The sequence below is a fragment of the Phoenix dactylifera genome, chromosome 14, assembly GCF_051530095.1.
Source record: "Phoenix dactylifera cultivar Ajwa chromosome 14, Ajwa_hap1_PhDact_Kaust_v1.1, whole genome shotgun sequence".
Taxonomy (NCBI): Eukaryota; Viridiplantae; Streptophyta; class Magnoliopsida; order Arecales; family Arecaceae; genus Phoenix; species Phoenix dactylifera.
In genome coordinates, this window is record NC_143203.1 from 12314934 (window position 1) to 12322627 (window position 7694).

Consider the following 7694-nt stretch of genomic DNA (forward strand, 5'->3'; position numbering starts at 1 on the left):
CTTCAAATTTGAAGAATTATACTTAAATCTTTAGTGAGTACTAGAACCCAATTGATTGCATATGGGCCCGAGTGTGGCTCGGCCAACCCATATGCACCTATTGGTAGGTTCTGAACCAATTGTTTCACCAAACAATTTCTAGTGATAATTTTGCCCCAGTCTCTTTGGCAGGCGTGTGGCGCCTCCACCAAAAATTCTGGTTAGGTCCAACCATTAAATGATAGAATTCCATGTAATCTACTAATAGATGACCAAGCTCGAGTGTGGCTCGGCCCACCTGATCACCTATTGAAGGTACACTCGACTCATCATATATTGAATGACAATTATAATGGTCAAATAATCACCAGGGGTGTGGTACCTCCAATGATTATCTAGCCATTGGACCCATTATCATCCAACTTAATGGGAGGCTATGACCTAGTTATCTCTATAACTATTTCATTTTAGGAACCTAATAATTTTAAAGAATTTGATTTAATTGAGAATAGATGAAAAGAACCGGTTAATCTAGATCCTCCCACAGACTTCATCAAGTCAGATTAATAAGAACTAGATTCAATCCGATTAAGGAGACACCTAAATCAGTCATACTGATTTTTCTTAAGGCATGGGTCAACTCGAATCATTAAGTGATCCAATCAAAATGTGATTGACCATGTCAACCAGGTAAGTGAGATCGGTGGAAGGGATATGCGATTAACTCGATAAAGACAAATCAGTGCGAGTAGCTCCCAATTAAAAACCACCGATCAAGTTGCCAAACTTACCTTAGACACCGACTGGTTAATCAATTTCGATTTGATTACTCAAATGACTCGGGCTCTACCTCTGAGCCTAAATCAAGTTCCATCTTGGTCTAATCAAAGACATGGAATTGATCAATCTACAACTATTGTATTTAACCTAGAGTTTTCTTGACCTAATCTAGTTACTACTTAATTAGATTTGATCAATTAACTCTAATTAGACCATGATAGATTCTAACCCTAGGTCTAACCCAATCTTAAGAACTTGATTCAAGCTAACCCAAATGCCCAAAGACTTATTCAATTGTTATTTAATTGAGTTACAATTCTAGATCTAGGTTTTCATATTACTTAATTCTCAATTAAGTGTAAGCTTATGAAAATTCCGATCATTGCATAATTATTAATTGTTAGAAATCCGCCCATGCCGCAGAAAAATTTCAAAATTTCAGATGCAGCGGAAGAGGCATGCGCGGGATCAACCGTTCATCGTATGAACGTTGTTTAAAACCGTTCGTAGATAGATAAGGATTAAAAACTTTTTAAAAACATTAGAAGATCAGATCTTCACCTTGTGCGGGTAGATGATCACCGCAAACTGATGATCGTGATTTTTGGATGAAGGTTCGCTTGAAGCCGTTCAAGTGCCCGGCCTCTACGGGTATCCACACGAAGCAGAAACCGATCCAAGCACTCTATCTCCCCGGGGTGCTTGCTCCCTTGCAGAGATAACTTTTGATGGCTGATGTCCTCCCTCTTAATCAACCCTTGATTGTGCTTGGGAGGAGGAAGAAGAAGGATGCAAGTGGATGAAGAAACCAAGCTTGCTTGCAGCCCCTTTACTTTTCCTAACGTTGGAAGAAGGGAATAGGAGGAGGCCGCCAAGCACTTCTTTCTTCCTTCTTGCTGATGGCGGCTGAAACACAAGGAGAAGGAGAGGGAGGCCACGGCTGGAAGAAGGGCTTCTATTACCTTAGGGTTCCGCCAAGAGGTCCCTCTTTTAAAGGTGTGGAGCTCCTAACTTTTAGGAGCTCCTTATTTTCTTTCAAAGAGGGGCGCTGGCCCCTCTCTTCATGTCGCACCCAAGATGAGAAGGGGGAGGGGCGTGATCCCCTCTTTCTTGTGATGCCCTAATCCCCTCCCTCTTATGGCTAAGTCCTAATCCAATTAGGCTTTAACCAAATCATGAATAATTGGGTTCAATCTTTGCTAGTCCTAATCCAATTAGAACTTGAATGAACCATGACTCAATTGAACTCTTCAATCCTAATCCAATTAGGAGTCATGTTGATTCATTAGATTAATAATTAATTAGAACTTAAGAAATTCTAATCCAATTAGGACTTGTTTAATTCTAGTCCTAATTCAATTAGAACTCTGATTTGAATTCCAAGTCCTAATCTGATTAGGACTCTGGGAATCCTACTCCAAGTAGGAATCCAAATTTAATTCAGAACTCCTAATCTAATTAGGATTGTAGGAATCCTACTCCAAGTAGGATTCCTAGTCCTACTCCAAATAGGATTCCCAGTCCAAGTAGAAATTCCAGTCCAAGTAGAATTCTTGTTTTAAGTCCAATTAATTATTTCCCTCTGTTCCTTCTTCAACTTATTATCAATCGAATTGATTACTTGTGATTCCTAATCATGATTCAATCATCAGATCGGTCAATACCTCTAGTGTGTGTGACCCCATAGGTTCTACTCTGACTGGTAGTAAGATATATTATGATATCTATCACAATATCATTGAAAACTCCTTTCAATGGATCGGAACGATTCCAACTCTACTCATTAGGGTTCATTGATCATCGAGATAATCCCTGTGAGTCCCACCATCCACCAGTGACACCTAGCAGCATGTAGTGGCTACCCAGCAGAATAGAATGATGAACCTCTAGGTACAGTTATCATGTGATACAGTCCTTCTATCATGGATCCCTACAGGACGGAGGTCATGGATAACTCGTCAAACCCCTTCGTCTGTCATATGTCAAGATTTATTCGACTTAAGTTCAAGAGCGGAGAACTCTTTCTCCATTGTGCAATCTGCCCCGGCCGAGGTCTTACGAACTTAGTTTTATAAATCACATAGGATCTCTCCTTATCTATCAAGGTCGATAGATTCCTTGTAGATGCATACCCTACTCCTATAGTGAACCTACTGCAGCCAATCTACACTGCATGGACCCATATGGCTAGAGACCATGTATTTGTGCAGTCAAACTACAATAACCTCACGGTGAGTAGCCGAAGCATCGCAGGTCAAAGGACCAGTCACACTACTGCAACATCAAGCAAGTCACTGACGAGTGGATAGACATCCAAGTGACTTCTTGTCTTGGTCACGCTCAGTACCCTTGTTCTCTAACAAGCACCTGCACTATTACTTCAGTGTCTCCACACCGTGGACTCGAGTCTCGTCCATCCATAGGAAAAGTAATGTGTGCACTGATCTTATCGGATCGATCACTGTCCTCGTGATGATCCATCGATCACGTTTAGAAATTAATCACTAATGATACATGGCTCAAATTCTCAACTCTTGAGAATATGCATCATCATCTTATTAATTTCTTAGACGATTCATAGACACAATAACAACATGAATGAAAAAGATGCCTTTCATTTATTCAACAATAAATAGTCAAGTACAAAATTATGTCCCTAGAATTAACAATGTGTCAGCCAGATTGGCTTCTAGGGCATACATCTAATATTAATTACATATTAATTACAAAGTTTCAGTTCTTAAAACTTATTTTTCAGATCTGAGATTTGTAATTAATCATGTTAAAATTCAGATTTAATTCATATTTAAATCTTAGATGATTTATGTTCATATATCACATATATAAACTTTAATGAATTAATTCAAACATCATACAACTTTTGCATTTATTTTCAGATCTGATAATTCTTTAAAAATCAGTGATTAAATGAATCATATATTTTATTTAGATCTAATCTAAATAATTTTATGATTTCAAATTTATTCATGTTACATATGTTAACATAAACATTGCATCTCATACATTCAAATTTCAGATCTAGTTAATCATGTATAATCAACAATTAAATTATTCATAAATCTACTTTAGATCTGATCTAAACATATTCATAATTTCAGATTTAATTGTAATGATTAAAATATAAAAGTTTAAATAGAGAACCTGGCTCTGATACCACTGAAAGTACTGATTAGTTCTAGCAATGATTGCATGTTGAAATTTTAAAATTTTTCTGTGGCTGCACCTGTTCGGGTTGCCTACGTACCCCTTCACAAGGGAGATCAAGCCATACGTAGTTCTTTTAATTTAAAAATCGCAGCGCAAAATAATGAATTAAACATTTTAATTTTAGCATGCATAAGAAATTAAATTTCAAAACATCACTACAAAAACTCATGATCAATATGCCGGGATCATTTAAACGATTATGCTAAAATATTTACATAATTAATATCAAATCTGAAATGAGATTATTAAGTTCTAAACTTAACTAATCTATGATCCAACTAATCTTCGAATACCCATTGAATAGGTTCTGAAGATTACTCTATGAAGAGCCCCTGAAGAGGTTTAACCCTCAAGGATTAGACCTTATCTAATGTACTGGTATGAGATTTATACCTTTGCAAAATCAGAATACAATGGATCAAATGCTCGAGCTTCGCAGCCACACAATAGACTGGCCTCCATGAGTAATCCACGCGAAGTTTCTGGAGAGATCTAATCCTGCGGAAATGCTAGCTTGTGCAGAATTTCTTGAGGCTGAAATTTGATCTTCCTGACATTATCAACCTTTTGATCTGTCTTCTTGGAAGAGTTTGGAGAAATGGTTTATAGGGATTGAAGAGGACTTAGATATGATCTAAAGGCTCTTATCAGGGATCCCTAACAGCTATGGCAACATGAACTTAGTATATTAACTAATGGCGAGTGGGAAGAGGAAAGGCTGATTTTTCTTTTCATGCACTAGGCTCCTTTTTTTTTCTTTCTTTCTTAAATTCGACCACCAGTTGATAGAGGTCTTTTTAATGTCACCATCCCCTCTAACTTCACTCCTCTTCACATGCCAACCATTCCATATTTGGGGAGGATTTTGTGGGGTTTTGAATTTAAAATTCAAATGCTTGTTTCATGCGCCAACACATGATGATGATTGATCACATCTCCACCTTTCATCTTGTCGCCACTTCCCTCTTTCAATTTCGAATTTTCATGCCCACAATCTGATGATTAGAGGGTCATGTGGAGGTGGGTGGAGTTTGAATTCAAAATTCAAACTCAAATGCAAATGGGAGAGAGAAATGCATACAAGTGTCATGGCGCCATAAAGAGAGAATTTGATCTTATCCAATTTTTTTCATGAACTTATCTCTCGATGTCGCCCCATCTGATGATGAAGGAGGTCCCTGATGTTGCCACGTGTCACATGATGCCAATAAACAATTTAAATAAATTTTTAATCATATTAAAATTTAATTCATGGTGCCATAATTGAACAGGTGACATGTGGACTTCGAAATCCGAATAGTTCAAATCAAACCTATTTAATTCGATCAAATCCTAACAATTAGTGAAGTCCAATTAGTTTGGTTGAACCTAATCCAATTAGGTCAAATCCTAATTTAGCACAAATTGAATCTAATTCAATTTGGTCAACTTAAGTCCTCTTGGTTCAGACCTAATCCAATCAGGTCAAAAACTGATTGAGCCCAAAATTGAATCTAATTTAATTTGGCTCATGCTTAGACCAATTACTTAATTAAATTAAATTTATTAGTAATCTAATTACTAATTAATCCTCCAATAATTATTTTAATTATTTTTTATGATAATTTGTCAATCGAATTGACCAAATTATCCCTAAATGATTCTCAAGCATCCTTCGGCCATCTAGATCAATTAGAAAACTTCTATGCATGTGACCTCATAGGTTCGAACCTAAGCCGGTAGTACAGGAACGACTTCCTGTACTAATCGATGCGACCATCTAGCAATGGTACCCGACGTCCGGATAGGCCGAATATATGCGAAGCAAATATTTTAGAATCCTGGACTATGGTTACCTTATAATTCATCCCTTTGACTCCTAATATTAGGATGATCTTAGAGTACTGTCAACTCTCTAATCAGTACAACCTTTATGTGATCAACTTTAGAAATCCTGTGACTCCTCACAAGGATTATCCTGGCCAAGGTTTTGCTAAATTGAACACAAAGCATTTTCTCCTGTTTTCAGGAGGGGTCAATTCCATCTTGACTCACGCACTGATTTCACAAGTACTTGACTGCACCCAGTAATCTTCCATCCTAGAATTAGAAATTCTGCTAGTCCGGTACTAAAGTACAGTGAGTTGCTTGCTAATCACTATGGTGATCTTAGGTCTGAGGGATACTTATACCTATATCCATTCGTAACATCTCTCGACAGTAGAGTGCTCCGGAATAGGTCACGTTCAGTGAAATATACTCCTACACTTCACCTGTGTGATATATCAGTGTCTCCACACTTCTTGGTTAAGAGGACAACTAATGTATATGTCACACAATGACTTAATTTCGATTATGTTGTCGTCCTAGTAACAACAAATCATTTGGTCGCGAACAGATTTAAGGACTCGAAGATAAATCCTCCTTTAACATAAAATAAGTCCTAAGGACTTCATCATATAAGAGTTCATCTGAAAATGTTCAATAAAATGATGAATAATGCCAAATAATACTTTATTAATTTGTCAATTTATTTACAAAATTCAATCATCAATACGCTGACGATTGACACTTAGGATACAATTCCCAACAACATCTAGAGAAGATGGATCATTTCTTACCTTGCAAGAACAATTATTTGATAAATCCAACTAATTTTGAGAGTCTCCTTTAGAACCTAATATTCAAAATTATTTTTATATCAAAATTTAACCATGATTAATTTGGAAATAAAACCCTAAGTCTCAATACCCTCATGCAAGATTGAGCCCAATATTTAGGGAATATTGCAATAAAATTTAGGGTAGTGGTGGTTAAACATATGGAAAATGTGTAGGAATGATAGGTCCAGATAGGTGGCGATGTATGATGGTCCAAATAGATCCGATCTAGATAACCCTATTAGTCAATTATGGAAATGAAAGTTAGATTGGATGGGGTGGCCGAGGTGTGTTGGAGCTAACTTCCTCTGAGGATGGCCTGCAAGAAGTCTGCTTGCTGAAGAGTTTCCGGTAGGAGATCCTTTGATGCCTATATTAGAACAAAGAGGCAACAGTATGAAACGAAGAAATTTCAGCAGATGATAGTTCTCTATGATTGATATTGCATGATATCTCATGCCTAAGGTCTCTCAGACTGCCTCTTTATATATGGAAGTCGATTTTGTCGTTACCTGGATCGGTGTGATGTGCACCATTCGCCAAATAGGGACTAGTAGTACGTCTTAGGCGTGGGCAGCATACGATAATGACCTCATGCCGGATTTAGAGTTGCCACTATAACCCGTCGCTATTACGACGATCCATTACTAAGACTGTCAGTGCTTGTCGGCACGTGTCGATTGGCTTCTTGGTTGGAGACAAAGTTGTTCATTTAGGTTGGTTGGCTCCTCGGCTGGGTCCGAAGTAGTCTACTTCAGTTTGTATAGAGGTTGTCGAGGTCGGTCTAGTCCGAGGTTGAGGTGTCTAATATTTCAACCATTAATATGGATATGAACAAAAAAAATAGAATTGAATAAAAATAAAACTTATAAAACAAAAGAGAACAAAAATAAAAATAAAAATATAAAAGAAGAATTAAAAATGGATCAACTAAAGATTATATAAAATCATGTAGAAAATAAAAATAAAGGGAATAAATTTAATAAAAAATAGCAATAAAAAAAGAAGCTTAAAAATTACCATAAAAACTATATAGTACAATTAAAAACATAAAACGATCCACAACAT